Source organism: Prionailurus bengalensis, chromosome C1 (genome assembly GCF_016509475.1).
Source record: "Prionailurus bengalensis isolate Pbe53 chromosome C1, Fcat_Pben_1.1_paternal_pri, whole genome shotgun sequence".
NCBI classification, from domain to species: domain Eukaryota; kingdom Metazoa; phylum Chordata; class Mammalia; order Carnivora; family Felidae; genus Prionailurus; species Prionailurus bengalensis.
The window spans coordinates 215,140,659-215,158,034 of NC_057345.1; the positions used below are offsets into that span (position 1 = coordinate 215,140,659).

General features: G+C 40.1%; 1 protein-coding gene across 4 annotated transcripts in view; it reads left to right on the forward strand.

Annotated features, from left to right (window-relative positions):
- Positions 1-17,376, forward strand: part of DIS3L2 (DIS3 like 3'-5' exoribonuclease 2) — a 348,656-nt gene that overhangs the window by 128,282 nt on the left and 202,998 nt on the right. The gene's annotated exons all lie outside the window — the stretch shown is intronic.

The following is a 17,376-nucleotide window of genomic DNA, read 5'->3' on the forward strand; positions in this document are numbered from 1 at the left end:
AAGTGACTGTATTTCCCTTTGGGTAAGAAAAGAGGACCCATATGATTATTCTCTTGTGGTACTTCTGGGTTATTTAAATACCAAGAACCCATTCTTCGAATCCATTCTTTGTTGGAGCTAAATTTCTTCTGTTTCCAGGTTCTGAGATCGCATCTTCCCTAAATGATAATTAGTGCAACTAGAAGGCAGTCAGGTTTAGTTCAGAAATTATATCAAAAATTAAATATACTTTCCCATCAACCACAATTTGGGACAGTGTTTTGAAATCTCATTTTAAAAAAGGTAAAGCCATATCCAGACCTGTGTTAGAAGGGTGCAGTGGAATTTTGGCTTCTCTGTCTTTTAGACTCAGTGGGCAATGCAGTCCTATCAGGTGCGATTCAGGTAGAGGCATTTGGTCAGGACCTAGAATGTCTAAGGCCCAGATCCTGTGCTAGACTAGCCATTCCTCCCTGTGAAGTCCCCAAAAGAAATATATGCACAAAGGATATATATTCTGCAAGGCAGAGAAGCAGTTCTTTATTAATTGAGGCTTTGACCCAAGCCAGAATGATTCCGGCAGTCTACACCTCCACCAGCAGTGCCTGAGACTTCTTACATCATCTCATTCCTGCCAACAGCCAGGATTATCCAGCTTTCTAGTTTTTGTAATCTAGATTACGTTCTGCAGATTGCCCTTCTATATCATTTGCCTATTGTTCTATCAGGGTTACTGTTCTCTTGTTGATTTCTAGGAATTTCTCATCTATTCTCTATAATAATCACATTTCCATTTTTGGCATTACAAATATCTTCTGCCATTCTGTCATTTAGTCATTTCTCCACTAACCTCATGATGTCTTTTATTGAACAAAACCCTTAATTTTAATGTGATAGAATTAATTGTGTACTTTATGGGTTTTTAAGTTTTTCCCTATTCTTAGTTCAAACAGATGTTCTCCAGTATAATCTTTTTTTAACTCCATAGTTTTGCCATTTGTTTAACTTTATAATGTGGATTCTTTATTTATGGAGATTATTACCTGGTTTCTTTCTAAATCTATTTCAGATATTGAACCATCTTAGGAATTCAAAGACGTCCTTGAATTCTTGGATAAATTCTATTTAGTCCCAATGTATTATTACTTTTTAAATACACTGTTGGATTTACTTAGGTAATATTTAGGGCAGAATTTTTCTGTCGTGTTAAATAGACCTATCATTTTGTTGTCATTATCTGATTTTTAGAATCAAGAGTATATTAGCTTCATGAAATGTTCTGGTCAGTTTTTGGTTTTCTTATTTTTCCAAAACAGGTTGTGTAGGATAGGAATTCCTTAAAATTTGGTAGAACTTATTGTAAAATTGTTTGCACCTGCTGTTTTTTTAGAAGGCAAGATCTTTGCTCTTTTCATCGCTTTTATACTGACTGATCTGTTCAACTTCTTTCTTTTTGTGCCAAGTTTGGCATAATTTAATGGGAATTTATCTTTTTGAATTTATTAGCCTAGAGATAATCCTGACACTTTTTAATAGTTCTTCATTATTTAAGAAAACTTCTTGTGCCTGTGCTTTTGCCTCCCATTTCATTCTGTATTTTGATTATTTGAATCTTTCTTTTTTTCTTGGTCACCTTTTTTTTTAAGTTTATTTATTTTGAGAGAGAGCGAGTGCAAGTGGGGGAGGGAGAGAAATCAGAAGCAGGCTTCACGCACTGTCAGTGTGGAGCCTGATGTGGGGCTCAGTCTCACAAACTGAGATCATGGCCTGAGCTGAAATCAAGAGTCTTGCCGCTTAACCAACCGAGTCACTCAGGTGCCCCTTTCTTGGTAACCCTTGCTTGCCAAAGATCTCTCTTATTAATCTTTTCAAGGAACATGCTTTTTGGTTGTGTTATTTTTCTCTGTTTATTGTTGATGATGCTGTTCTGTATATCATTGATACTTGCCCTTATCTTTGTTAGTTATTAAAGTTTATTGAGAGAGAGAGAGAGAGAAAGAGAGAGAGAGAGAGAATGTGAGTGAGTGGGGGAGGGGCCGAGAAAGAGAGAGGGAGAAGGAGAATCCCAAGCAGGCTCCATGCTGTGAGCACGGAGCCCAACGCGAGGTTCAATCTCATGAACTATGAAATCATGACCTGAGCCAAAACCAAGAGTTAGACGCTAAACCAACTTAGCCAGCCAGGGGCCCCTTATCTTTGTTATTTAATTCTCTATTTTAGGGGTTTGCTTTTTTGCCCTTCTCCTAACTTCTTGAGTTGAATACTTAGCTTATTACTTTTAACCTCTCCTGTTTCCTTTGAACTGTTTTCAGAGCTATAAATTTCCCCCCAAATACTTCTTTAGCTGTATTCCAAGGATTTTGATATATAGTATCTTTATTATTAGTTCGTTCTAAGTATTTAATTTCCTTATAATTTCTTCCTTAACTAAATTGTGGCTTGGTATATTTTGAAGTTGTATTGTTAGGGGTGCATATGTGTATACTAGGCTATAGCTTGATATATTTTTGTATATATGCATACCCGTGTTGTATTTACACATAATAATCACAATCACTGATACTTATTGAGTATTTACTGGGTGCTAGGCCCTGTCTAAGTACAGTTGACCCTTGAACAACAAATGGGGGCTGGGGCACTGAACTCCCCTGTAGTCAAAAATCCACATTCAACTTTTGACCCCCCCAAAACTCAACTACAAATAGCCTACTATTGACTGGAAGCCTTACCAATAACATAAGCAGTTGATTAATGCCTATTTTGTATATTTATTACATACTCTTTTCTTAAATAAAGTAGGCTAGAGAAAAGAAAATGTTATTGAGAAAATCAAAAGGAAGAAGACATACATTACTATATGTATATATACTATATTATATACTATATGTATATAATTACATTATTATTTACATTACTATATGTATTTATTCAAAAAAATCCACATGTAAGTGGACCTGGGCAGTTCAAATGTTCAAGGGTCAACTATATTTATAATTAATCCTCATTATGTTCAGTTATTTTTTCTTACAACATTCCTAGTATCTGTTTCAGGAATATTAACAGTATTTATCTCAGAGGTACTTGTAGCTTTTTATTTCCAAAGCACAGGAATGATACACAGTTGGTAAGTATACTTTAGAAGAGTCCCCCAGTAGCTTTCTAAAAAATATCAATGCCTGGATACCACCCCAGGCATTCTGATTCTAGTTGATCTGGTATGTTTAAAAAGCTCTCCAGAGAGTCCAGGACTCTACCATGTAGCCACAATTGAACGGTTCTAGACTTGTCCTCTTAACCATTATGCTATATATCCCTCCTCATAGCTACCAATACTCATAGCACAGGTTAAATATTTCATGGTGGCTCAACCCTCGGTAGAATAATTTGATTGAGTCAAGGATCATCAATAGGTACTAAAACTATTACTCTATAAGCCTTTTTCTTGTGTAACTTACCTTCAGGTATTTTATATTCTATGTCTCTTTGACATGGCATGGAGCAGGAGTGCTATTAGTGGTAACCTGGGACAGTGGAAATGGCAGTAGACTTGGGAGTAAGATGAGCAAGTTTGCAGTCTCCACTCTGCTTCTGAAATAAGGGAGTTGGGCAAAATTATGCCAGAAGTTCCATCTAGCTAAAAAGTTCTGTGATGAAATATATATTCTATAATATTAAGGGTTTAGTCAGAGACGTTGTGACAAGTCATGGAAAGAAATGGTTTTGGAGTTTCTTCCATTGGTGCCTGCCCGGTCTCAAAACCGTCCCAGGCTGTGCCACTTACCTTTGCCATTGGTTTAGTCATCCAGTGACTAGGATGTTGCTGGTGCTCTGCTGAGCCCAAGCCTGACGAAGGTGAAAGGATGGTGAATGCATGCTTCCATCCATCTCAAGTGTTTTCACCAAGAGCCTGCCAAGTGCCAGGCACCTTCTGTAGCCCTGTCCTCGGTACTTGGGGAGCTCTTCAGGAAGTACCTCCCTGCTGACGCCTACGGCTCCTCTTCACCCCCTCACCCTTGTTTTCCCGACAGCTGACCCCAGAGCTGCTTTGTCTGCCTGTGGGAAGGTTAATGCTGATTACAGTAATTTAAATGAATTGCTTGCTGTTTATGTCTTTTTGTCTCACTGCACAGCAAGCCGTACTATTGTCTGTGTATCAGATAATTTCCATTTTGAGTTTTCATTAAAGTATTTATACCTATCTCATCTCTGCTGTATTGTTCACCGAGCACAGCACCTCTAGGGTCTCTGGGCTGACTGCTGCCCTGTTCTCGTCTTGTACCGTCCTCCAGAGCGTATGAGCTGCAGAAAGAAAGTGCTGAATCAGCTCCCCACATTCTGCAAGTGATGTGAGAGTCAGAAACACTACAGAGTGTAAAAGATATGACTGCAGCCTATTTAGAAGATTTTGTGGTTCATCTTACTGTGGACATGAAATTAGGTGCTTTTCAGCTTCTATTTTGTGATGTGTAATATTTTTATTTATTTAAAGTTTATTTATTTATTTTGAGAGAGAGAGCCCAAGTAGGGGAGGGTCAGAGAGAGAGAGTGGGAGAGGGAATCCCACTAACAGCACAGAGCCTGATTCAGGGCTTGATCTCATAAACCATGAGATCATGACCTGAGCTGAAATCAAGCGTTGGACACTTAATTGACTGAGCCACCTAGGTGCCCCAGTGTACTTATTTCTAGTTGTGTTTCTCTGCACATTTAAGGAAAATTTCAGGTTTCATAGTGATTTGTTGGGTCTTAATGAAGCTAATGAGATTGTAGTAGATATAATCACAGTGGAAATACTGAGAAAAAAGTGGAATTAACCTCTAAAATGTACTTGTTTATACTTTAAATCTAAGATCTTAGAAAATTCTAGAAAACACATTAAAAAAACACATAAGCACACATTCTGTTAGTCATTAGAGCAAGGGTTAGCCAACGTATTCTGTAGAGGGCCATATAGTAAATATTTTCAGTGTTGTGGCCACACACACAGGCACAACATGAACAGACATGGCTGGATCTGGCTTGCTGGCCAGCTTCGTCGCTGATTCCTGCTTTACATCAGGAGAGAACGAGAATGAAAAGAACAAATAATGTCTTAGTATCATTTCGAGAAGAGTTTTGATCTTATGGACCTTCTGAGACAATCTCAAACCATAGTTGAAGAACCACTGGTTTAAACTATTGGAATTGATAGTTGCCGAACAGGACTTTAATGTGTTTTAATTATTTTTTATTGTTAGGAAATTCAACAGTTCCTTGTTTTAAGTGGTTATTGGATTGGTTTATTTTCTTGTTTTTTTCCTGTGGGGTACTAATTATAATAATTCAGGCTAAAACTATTGCCTCAATCCTTTTCTCAGTTGTGGGGTATTTTGGGGGGACAATTTGTGCCCTATTCTGCTGTTTTGACTGTAGCCTAGTCTATGTGCATCTTAATTTATCACACCTATTCATATTGTGAATTAAAAAAATCTTAGATCCTCTTCATATGCTTAATAGTTTATATATGGCATTATCTCACACATTTCTTACTAGAAAAAACTTGAATATTTTGTGTTTTGGGGTATTAATTTGAAAGGACATTTTTTCGAACATTTTCCTCCAGATAATTATTGGTATATTAAAGACATATTCGGGATGTTATAATGTGGGTTTTTTTTTTAACTGGAAACCTTAATGAGTGCTCTTATTACTTCTGATAATTTTTAGTTGGTTGTTTTGATTTTGTACGTATGAAATAGTTTCTATCTGCAAATAATGATTTGCACCTTCCTTTCTAATTTTGGCCTTCTTATTTATTACCTCATTTCACTGGCCATTGCTTTAAGAGCCGTATTACATAATAGTGGTGATTGCCTTCTTCTGGACTTTAATGGAAATGCTTTCAGTATTACACCCTCCAGCACAGGGCTGGTTGTTGGCTTGAGACCAAGTTAACCGAGTGTCCTCTTTCTTTTTTACTAAAAGTTCCTATTGGGAATGGATATTGACTTTTTCTTTTTCAAGTGCGTTTTGAGTTTCTTTCACGATACTGTTTTTCCCTTTGGCTTATTTACATAACATAAAACATTGAATAATTCTTGCATCCCTCATGTGACCATGCTCCTCATTTGGTCATGGTATGTAACATGTTTTAACATGTGGCTCAATTTTCTTTGGAAAGAATTTGTGATTTTGGGATTTTTTTTTGTGCAAAATGTGAGATTGGTCTGTGGTTTCTTTTTATTGTACTGTTTTTGTTGTTTTGGTATTAGGCTCTGTTAACTTTGTAGGAAGAATTGGGGAGCCTTTTTCTTAGTGCTTTGGAGCAGTTAAAACAACATTGAGAATGGTCAGATTTTCTCGATGATTGAAGCATTTAAAGAACTCGTACTTGAAATGTGGGCTAGGGTTTCTTTAGTTGGCAACTTTTCCACCTCTGATGACTATTGGTTTCTGTAGGGATTTTTTCCTCTTCTTGCATAAATTTTGATAATTTATATTTTCCAGGAAAATTACATATTTTAACCACATATTCTCATATAGTGGGATTGAGTTGTACAAAGTCTTTTCAGTTGTTCAATTTTGTCTGCACCTATTATCATAGCCTCTTTCAATTTTCCCTTCATTTTGAAATTTAGTTATTGACCTGTTTAATTTTTAATAGAAATTTATTTTTACTGTTTTTATTTATTGCAAGTAACCAATTTCTATTTTTTTATTACTAAGGATATTCTTTTAGACATGTTAAAATCTGAGGTGATCATGTGTAGTTGGAAGTGCAAGTTGAAGTTCATGACAGAAGTTTGAACTGGAAATGTAAATTTAAAGAGTCACTGGCATCTAGTTAGTTTCTTGAAGAGCCGCTCGGTTCTCCTTCTGTCAGAGGGACCTGCCCCTTCTCTTCTAACCCTGGGGTCTCCTTCTTCAAAGCAATAAATATTGTTTGTCAAACTATCCCCCGTCCTCAAGTCTCTGTCATAAGCAGAAACTCTTGTAGGTGAAGAAAACGTGTGTGTGTGTATGGTAAAATATATATAGAATAAAACTTGTCATTTTAACCAGTTTTAAATACACAATTCAGTTGCATTAATTACATTCGTGATTTTGTGCAACCATTACTACTATTTATTCCAAAAATTTTTCATCACCCTAGCCAGAACTCTGGAACTGTTGAGCCCTAATTCTTCGTTTCACCTACCCCAGCCCCTGATAATCACTAATCTTATTCCTCTCTATAAATTGGTCTATTCTTGATATTTCACAAACGTGGAATCATACACTATTTCTCCTTTGTGTCTGTCCTATTTCCTTTAGCATAATGTTTTCATAGTTCATTCATGTTGTAGCATGCATCAGCATGTCAGTCCTTTTTATGCCTGAATAATATTTCATTATATTGTGTGTCCCACATTCTGTTTATCCATGAATACTTGAATTGTTTCCACCTTTTGGCTTTTGAATAGTGGATAATGCTGAAATGAGCATTGGTACACAAGTATCTGTGTGCCTGTTTTTAATTCATTTGGACTTATACCTGGGAGTAGAATTGCTTTCATGTGGTGATTCTCTATTTAGCAGTTTGAGGAATGTGGGGTTTTTTTAAATTTATTTATTTTGAGAGAGAGTGAGAGAGGGAGAGAGAGAATCCTGAGCAGCCTCTGCACCGTCAGCATAGAGCCCAATGCGGGGCTCGAGCTCATGAATTGTGACATCATGACCTGAGCTGAAGTCAGATGCTTAAACAACTGAGCCACCCAGGCGTCCCATTGTAGGATTTTTTAAAGGATCTTTTTTTGGAAATTAAATACGTAGTTTCTAGAAGGGTTAATAAAAATAGAAAATCATGATGAATTATAAGAAGTCTTGAAGTAATAATAACTACATCTGTTCTTTATTGAAACATAATTGGGGCTTGCCCAATTCTTTCACTGGCTTGTCCATTTTACTTCCTCTTCCCATTTTTTATCATGTAATCACTCCTACCTAGGTGCCTAGTTTCTTTTAGACATCTCAGCAGGCATAGGGGGCTTGGGTTTTAGAACATTACAAGTAATTTACAGACTCTACCCTGCCCCAGTCTATCCCTTATAGCACCTCTAATAGACATGCCTGTTGTCTTTCTTGCCCTTTTAATACAAAATTATTACAATAGAAATTTACATAAAAAGAAATAATCTATAATAAACCTTGTTCATGCTTTTATCTGAAAATAGGAATTTTCCACAACTCTAGCATGTCCGCCACAACGTGTACCTGCCCTTCTAGAGATTGAGTGAAGACTTGAAGGTCTCTGGAGCTACCTTCCTCGTGGCTCCTCTAGCCCCCTTTTCGGTGTGGTGCTCCTGATTCTGTTGCTTGCTTGTCCACTTCTAGCTTTATATTTGGCTTCCTGGATTACTTGGTAATCCACTTTTCTTGGGCTTACTGGTAATGAAAAGGGAAGATCAGCAACTTTTTGCAGTGGTGTCATTTTCTCCTTACTTCCTGTCCCTTGCTCACTAGATTTCAGTTACCCTTAGGGTCTTTCTTCCCAGTCCATCCACTCATCCCCTTCTCTGGTACTTTCCAGGTCAGGCCAGTCTATGCTAGTGACAAGGGTTATTTATATCTGATTATAGTCACATTACCATAGAAATTGTAGAATTCTCGACCTGCGTGCGTCCTACGTACAAGATCGCGTGCTCTTCTTGACATGTGATACAGTCTACCCCTAAGGGCTTTCAGTGGAGCACTTCACGTTGTTTGTAAATATTTCATAGCACTAAGTGAAAACAATAAATTTGCTTTCAGTAAGACTCCAAGGTCAGCCTCGCTTGTGGTACAAATGATACCAGCCCACTATGGTAGCATTGACTTTCCTCACCGATCAGAAGCTGTAGTTAACAGTTACATGTTTTTGATAAAACAACAACAGAATAGCAAATTAATTTTCAGTTCAGTTAAGTTACTAAAAATACTTCCGAGTGTGAGATCCTGGGCAAAAATTAATGTTTAAAAATGTGCAATAAAAAAATCTGCTGTGATTAAAAGGTTAGAAACAACTGATTCAGTTCATTCCTTTTGTTTTACAGACAAGGAAACTGAGGCTCAGAGAAGTTACTTGGCTTGTCCAGTGTCCCACAGGAAGTTAGTGAGTTCATAAAAGAAAAATACCTTGTACTTACCATAACAAACTTCTGCATATGGATCATATTATTTAAGGAGCAAAGCATACCAGATCAATTTAATTTCTTTCTATAAGAATATGTTCGGCATTGTTCGTTGCCCACCTAATGTCTATTTCCCTTTCTCCCTTTCCCACATGTGTTCAGCTTTTCATCTGTTCCTTCCCCAGATTTCTTGTACTGTGGGTGAAGGTGACTTCAGCTGCCGAGCTGAGTCTTGGTTGCCTTAATACCAGTTGCTTGGTATGCTTGCTTACCTTATGCCAATTGAACTTTCTGCAGAATTGGAAGTATTCTAATCTGTACTGTCCAGTACGGCAGCCACTAGCTGCCTGTGATGGTTGTCCATTTGACATGTTAGTGTGACTGAGAAACTGAATTTTTAATTGTATTTCATTTTCATTAATTTTATTTTAAATCGCTACGTGTGGTTTGTGGTTACTGTATTAGACATTATATCTTCATACCATTTCCTCTTCCCAAGACACATGACCTCAGCGGTCTAATCAGGGTGACTCCTGCTTGGAGTTCTGGGATGTAAGAAGTTTCCTGATGGACATCAACAGGAAACATTTATCCCTAATCGCTCCTGGCAGCGATTCTATGACTTGCTAATCAGTGTTGTGAATAGAAGAATGGAGAACTAGAAAAAAATCTGGGCCCCACCACCATTTGTGGGCCCTACGTCAGCTGACCCTGGACCCTGACTTTCCTCTGGACTTGCAGGTGCGTGAGCCACTGAGTCACCTTTGATACAGATAAGCTGGTTTATGTTGAATGTTCCATCATCTCAACCAAGAATATCCAAGCAAACACAGAGGACATTATATGCCAGGAATTATGCTCCCTGCTGGGAAAAAAAGATGATCAAAGAATAAAATCTAGATGCTTGTCCTTGAGGTGAAATTAGTCTATAAGAGGAGTTATAGATAACACATATGTGTTCTGGGTCTTACCTGCCTTAGTTCCCTTTGATGGGAATTGCCTTTACTAAAGTGGTAAATACAGTCTGTCCCCTGTCCTCAGTGAACTGAGTGAACTCCTGACCCAAGGATCTTCAACACGTTGACTGGCCAGTAACCAGTTAGATTTTTTTCTCCACAGCTTGAGGACTCTGGAACAAAAATGTGACATGGAATGAGGGCTGGAGACAATCATTAGGGAACAGAGACTGCTAGTAACCACAGACCATGCACATAGAGAAGAGGAACAGATTTGCAGAGAGAGGGAAGAACCATTCAGAGAAGAAAGTGTAGAAGGTGAAAGGAGGAGGGAGGGGGGGAGAAAGCAATTTATTCTCTGGGCCTTGAAGGATGAGTAAGGTTTGCCAGGTGAAGAAGGGTAAAAAATATTGTTGGTATGAACAGAGTCACAGAAGTGGAGGGAGGCTAGAGTAGTATCTATAGTGAGAATAGTGCAGGGTGCCTGGTGGGCAGTCTGGAGAGGAGGCTGGAAAAAATAGACTGTGGTTGTCTAGTTATCTGTGGCTGCTAAGAGACTGAGGTACTGGGGAGTCATCCAAGGTTGTTAAGGAAAGGAGACTATGGAAGAGGGGAGAAATTGGAGCAAGGCATGGGACCAGTTACGACTTGAGGTCATACTTGAAGACCTGACTGAGCAATGGCAGCTGTGATACAGAAGAAGGGCTAGGTGACTGAGATATTTCAGAGCTAAAATTGGCAGAGTTAGATGGCAGATCAGGTATGGGACGTGAGGCAGAGGAGCTTTCAAGGAACGAGATCAACCTGATACCTGGTTTAGTAACTGCATGAGTACGTACAGTCTTTTAAATGAGACAGATAAGACCAGTGGTGAGAGGGACTACGAATTCAGTTTCTGATCACATGTTGAATTTGAGTTATATGAAGGTCATTCAGGTCATGACATCCAGTAGGCATTTGGAAATAGAGCTGTAGACCCAGAGGAGGGATGGTGAGAGTTATAGGTCTGAACAGTATCATCAGTTGGGGCTATGGAAAATTGACAAGATTGTCAAGTAGATGGCCCACAGTTGGAATGACTAGAAGTAGTCCTTGGCCTATAAAACCAAGCACAAGTTAGGAGATACAAAAAACTCAGGGACATGGTTGAAGGTTGGGAAGTAACTGATATTTGAGAGCTTTGTACAAGACCTAACAGAAAAGCACATGGAACTGGGATGCCTGGTGGCTATGTCAGATAAGTGTCTAACTTCAGCTCAGGTCTTAATCTCACAGTTCGTGAGTTCAAGCCCCGCGTCAGGCTCTGTGCTGTCAGGAGCCTGCGTTGAGTTCTGTCTCTCTGTCTCTGCCCCTCTTCTGCTCATGCACTGTCTCTCTCTCTCAAAAATAAAAAAAATTAAAAAAAAAAGAAGAAGAAGAAGAAGAGGAAGAGAAAAGCATATGGAACTAAGAGGGAAGTGATGAGTATTTTTGAAATGAAGGGATGCCTCTCTTTCCTTAGTGGGTATCAAATAATTAAGATGATTTGTATTTAAAAAGATGAATTCTCGCAATTATTGAAAATCAACCTTTATTCACAGAGGACCTCTTTCTTTTGCATGAGAATGAATTGAAGGAGAAAAGTTGAGTTTGATATTTATTGAACTGGGAAACAGAATCAGTTACAGATGGTGACTGATGATGTCTTCATTTCCACTTCCCGCTTCCTGGGATTCTGGACACTATTGTCTGTGAGTTTTGTGGTCTTTAGACTCTAAGAAGGGAAGGCCCACTCAAGTAGATCTTCCCAAGTCATCCCTTTGGCCAGCATATGCCAAGTTTATTCAGTTGTGTGATGAAGTCTTTTTGTAACGTAGCGTTTAACCTGCTTCCTTAAGGTTCCTGATCCTTTTTGTTTGCCACCACACAGAATTATATGCCTGCAGGTCCATCTTACTGGGATTGACTTCCCTTTTGGATCGTTCTAAATAATCCTCTTTCTCCACTGAGAACTATCAACTAGGTTTTTTAAGTCATGCAGCAACCGTGTCGAGGGAAATCTTTGCCTAATAGAGTAGTGGTAGCTCTAATCTGTTGAGGTTCACAAAAAGCTGTCGCGGAAGATTCCAACTAAGCCTATTGAAAAAAAAAAACACAACTGGGACATGTGGCTCTGGATGGGGAGAGAGAACTGACAGTTGTCCTACTCTGGGTATAGAATGTCCACCATTAAAGACAGATCTTATTTAACATTTTATAGGAGAAGATTATCCCTGGTTTTCAGATATTGCTTAAAAAAAAGTGAATGAGTCACCCCATCCCTAGAAGTGGAACCATCCTCCCACCCCTGTATACCCTTTCACTAGCCCCCGGAGTAAAAGTTCAGCTACACAGTAAAGTCTCTCACCTCTGCTCCCAGTTAGCTGACCCCCGTTGGGCCCATCCCCTCAGCTCTGACTCATTTGCTTGAGCCAGAAGCAGCAATAAAGTATGAACTTGAGAGGCTTGGCCTTGGCTCTGACTTTCTTTTTGACCCTCCTATTTCAAAGCCCCCTTGATGCCAGCTTCTGCAGTTTAGACTGTTAGCACTCTTGACTCTGCAGTCCAGCCAGGTCTCACTGCACCTGCCATTCCAGGTACAAATACTCCTTGGGCTCTCTGTGGTCCATTGGGGTCGGGACCCAAACCTATCTGGTTAGGCCTGTTGGCATCTCTACCAGGGAAGGGGGAGTTCAACAAAATGTGGCAACACTCTTACTAGGAGAAAAAGTACTGAGCAAGAGGTTTTGCTAGTCATTCTTGCCTCTTAGTGTTTCATTTTCCTTTTATGTTAAATAAATAAATAAATAAATAAGTAAGTAAGTAAGTAAGTAAGTAAGTAAAGACCTTCATAATAAATACCCGCCTTGACTTCATAGTTTCTTGCAGAAATCAAATGAGGCAATGGAAGGCAAAGTATCTTAAAAAGGAGAAAGCAGGGGCGCCTGGGTGGCGCAGTCGGTTAAGCGTCCGACTTCAGCCAGGTCACGATCTCGCGGTCCGTGAGTTCGAGCCCCGCGTCAGGCTCTGGGCTGATGGCTCAGAGCCTGGAGCCTGTTTCCGATTCTGTGTCTCCCTCTCTCTCTGCCCCTCCCCCGTTCATCCTCTGTCTCTCTCTGTCCCAAAAATGAATAAAAACATTGAAAAAAAAATTTAAAAAAAAAAAAAAAGGAGAAAGCATAGCATTTCTTTATAGACATTTCCAAACCCATTTTTTTTTGAAACCTGTTGTCTCTTGAAACAATAATTGTCCAATCAGTCTTCCTGCAGAGGTTCTCAGATCCCATATCAGTGATGACCTCTCATGGCTCCCTTTGGCTGTTCTTGCCCACCAGGGATCTCCTGCCTGCCTCTCCAGCTTATGTTCTTGCAGCTACCACTCAGAGCTTAGGTCCAGCCAAGCTGGACTTCGTATTGGTCCGAAATACTCCCTGCCCTCCTCTGCCTTTGTGCATCTGTGCCTCTTTTTTTTTTTTTTTTTTTTTTTTGCCGTGAATGCTGCCTAATTATCCATCTCCTGTGAAAATCATCCCTCCAATCTTCAAATTTCAGCTGTCATTTTACACGTGTATTAATTATCTATTGCTGTGTAACAAATTGCCACATACTTAGTGGCTTAAAGTAACATTTATTTTCTTGCATTTTCTGTGGGTCAGTGTAGCATCATAAGAAATATATATTTGGCCTCTGCCCCCAGTTCTTGACACAGAACTCCTAAAACCCTGGGAATTTCCTTAGTGATAGTGGTGCTAGGAGCATCTTTTGTTCTAATATTTGGTCTTTGACCCCAGTTCCCGACACAGAGCTCCTAAATCCCTTGGAATTTCCTGAGTGATAGGAGTGTCTATTGTTCCATGAAGTGAGTCTTGATGGACCCCTGGATAGCTTCAGGATGGGGACTGGTTACCCAGAAGACCAAGCCATGATTAGAAACTTGAAATTTTCATCCCTACCCACCATCCTCTAGGGAGGGGAGAAGGGCTGGCAGTTGAGTGATAATTGATCATGCTTATGTGATGAAGCCCTCGTCAAAATTTCTGAACTCACAGGTTTGGGTTAGTGAATGCATCTCCATGCTGAGAGGGTAGTGCACCCCACTCCAGATACTTTAAGACCTCACCCTGTGTGCCTCTTCATCTGGCTATTCATCTATATCCTTTATTATATTTTTTGTTCTAAGCAGTAAACGTACATTAAGTGTTGCCCTTAGTTCTTTAAGCCTTTATAGCAAATTATTGAACCTGAGGAGTGGGTCGTGGGAATTCTCCCCCGCCCCCCAATATGTAGCCAACTCAGAAGTGTGGGTAACCTAGAGACCCACTACGTACGTTTGGTGTCTGAAGTTGGGGGTGGTCTTGTGGGACTGAACCCTTAACCTGTGAGGTCTGTACTAACTCTAGGTAGTTAGTGTCTGAATTGAATTAAATTGTAGGACACCCAGAGAATTAGGGAATTGCTTGGTGTGGAAAACCCATACATCTGGTGTCGAAGGTGTCGTGAGTATAGGATACGAGGTTCTCCTTTAGTCAGGAATCTGGGAATGGCTTGGTTCTGTCCTCTGCTTCAGAGTTTCCCACAAGGCCATAATCAAGGTGTCACTCAACTGAAGGCTAAGCTTATGTGGTTGTTGGCCGTATTCAGTTCCTTGTGGGCTCTTGGGCTGAGATCTCAGTCCTTGCCGGCTGCTGGCCAGAGGCTGCCTCAGCTCCTTGCTGCATGGGCCTCTTTATGTGGCAGCTGGCTTCACTGGATCCAGTGAGGGGATCTGCTAACAAGATGGAAGAGACAGTCTTATGTAACCCAGTCATCGAAGTGACAGACCATCATCTTTGCCACATTCTGTTGGCTGGAAGGAAGATACAGGCCCTTCCCACACTCGGAGGGAGGGGATTATACACAGATGTGTAGCCCAGGAGGTGCGAGGATCCGTGGGGGCCATATTAGAGTCTGCTCACTGCGGGATGTTTCCTCCGTTACCTATTTCTTCCAACTAAATGTGCGATGTTTCCCTTCTATGATTCTTCTTCATAGCTGCTTTTTTTTCAGTCTGTGTTCCATCACTGATCTTATTATGGTTGGATATTTTCTTTTCTCCCCTTATGTAACTGTTTTTGCTTATCTTTCATCCCCTTGCAACTCTGAGAACTGAGTCTTACATTAAGCAAAAGTTCTGCAGAAGACCCCCTTTTTTTTCCTTCTTCGAAACCGATGAAGGACCAAGGTCCCTCTCCTGCTTAACACCTGAGTCCTTTGGGTCCACAGCAGCCACACAGGATCCATTATAAAACCTTCAGATTCACCAATTTGGCATCAAAAGCAATGACTCATTCATGTCTATATAACCTGGCTGGGGTGATCCACATTAGTCTGATTTGCATTTAGAGTTAGAGCTTGTTACCTTATTAAGGAGAAACAATTTTCCGTCAGAGATGCTTCAAACATTAGCTGTTTTTGAGTGGTGCATTGTTCTGTTTCCTAGGGGGCCTGATGGATCTCAGATAATGAGGCAGTCTGTAAAAATCAACTTCTTCAAACTGTTTTCTTTTGCCTATTAATGATCACTTTGTGATCATGCCTTTTTTAGGTCACAGCAAGTGAATTGATAAAGATGACTGGCTCTTGGAGAAGCAGCATTTTAATTCTTTCCCTTTTGCCCGAGCAGTGGGCTCGGTCTTATTATTCCCATTCAGTAGGGAATATCTGAGAGATGTTCAGTAGGATAAAATATCTCATGTACTTTAAGAGGCTTGGGGCATAAGAGAGATATATGTTTGATATATGTGGGGCTGAAGACTCAGAAAACAGCAAAACTCATCTAGTCTAGCTTCCCATGTTTGAGGCCAGTCTCCACTTAACCCTCCAAGATAACTTAGCACCTTTTTCATTTCTTGAAGTTTTTATGGACCTTAGAGGTCGAGTAAATAAACACCAGTTTGATTTTAGTAAACACTGTGTTTCTCGTGTTGAAATGGTCACATTATAATCAGATGGAAAGGTTGTCCCCTTTAAGAAAACCTCGGATGAAAGTCAGCTTAAACTTGAAGGAATCATCCATCTGCTGGGAAAGATGCAGAATTAGTAAGTTAAAGCCAGCTACATTGTGTGCCTACATTTTGGGTCTTTGGGGAGCCATGAAACTAAAAGCCAATTAAAGCTTTAGTGGAGAAAAATTTTAAAGTGGTTTCTCCTGGGCAAGAGAAAGATTTGGAGCAGAGAGTGCTTGGGGAAAAGCAGGAGAGTGTTGATGATGTAATTAATACAGTTCACAGCTGGAATGGGAATCCGTGCAGAGCTCCATCTGAGAAGATGGCCCTGTGAGAAACTCAGGTTTGGGCCTGAAAGCCTCACTATCTAAGGTTTCGGCTCCAACTCAGGAACCTGAAGGCATCTGCATGGTCAGCCTGATATGGAGGGTGACCAGATCCTGCCATGACGAGTACCTCTTTTCTTAACCTCTCACCGGTCCGCAGATGAGAACAATATAGAAAAATTGGTAGTGAGGGGGTTTTTCCCCTCCTAATGCTTGAGTGTTAACTTTCCTTTTGTTCATCTGTTCTTCCTTTTAATTTGTTAAGTCCTTCCTTCCCTAGCCTCGACCCATCTGTCTGCTCTCAGACATTATCATCTCATTGATGTTCCCAGCCTCTACCCCAAGATGTAGAACCACATCTCCAGCTTGGGTAGAGGATATTGTCATAATTATATCCCGTTGTCATCCCAAACTCAAAATTTGCCCCAAACAGAGTTGATTGACTTCTCCCAGTGTCTTATCACTCAGGCAGATCTCTCAAAATCATGTTTTCTTTTCTGTTCTCACTTCCATCAATCCTGTGAGGATCCTGAAGGTTGTATGGCATCATGGGAAGAGCACGAGGTACCAGCATTCATGACACTTAAGTTCGAATCCTGCCCTTGCCACTTCCCAGCTGGTATCCGTGGGCAAGCCTGTTACTTGATCTTTGTGAGCCTCATTTCTCTTCTGTCTGCAATTGGCATGATAATACCCACCTACCTCATTGGATTATTGGAGAATACTAAATGTGGTGGTGTAGGTAAATCACCTAGCACAGTGCCAGATGTGTGCAGTAGGTGCTTTAATAGCGAGTTCCTAGTTTTATTTTGAATGCACAGAGCACAGTGCCTGGCATGTTCAGGGCCACTGTTTGGGGATGCCATTTGCATTTGATCCTCCGCTGGAATTGTGGAGCCAGCTTGGAAGGTAGTGGATACCCTCCACTTCCTCCAGCCCTTTTCAGTAGAGGAGTTTGGCTTACATGTTTCAGAGAAAACAAAAG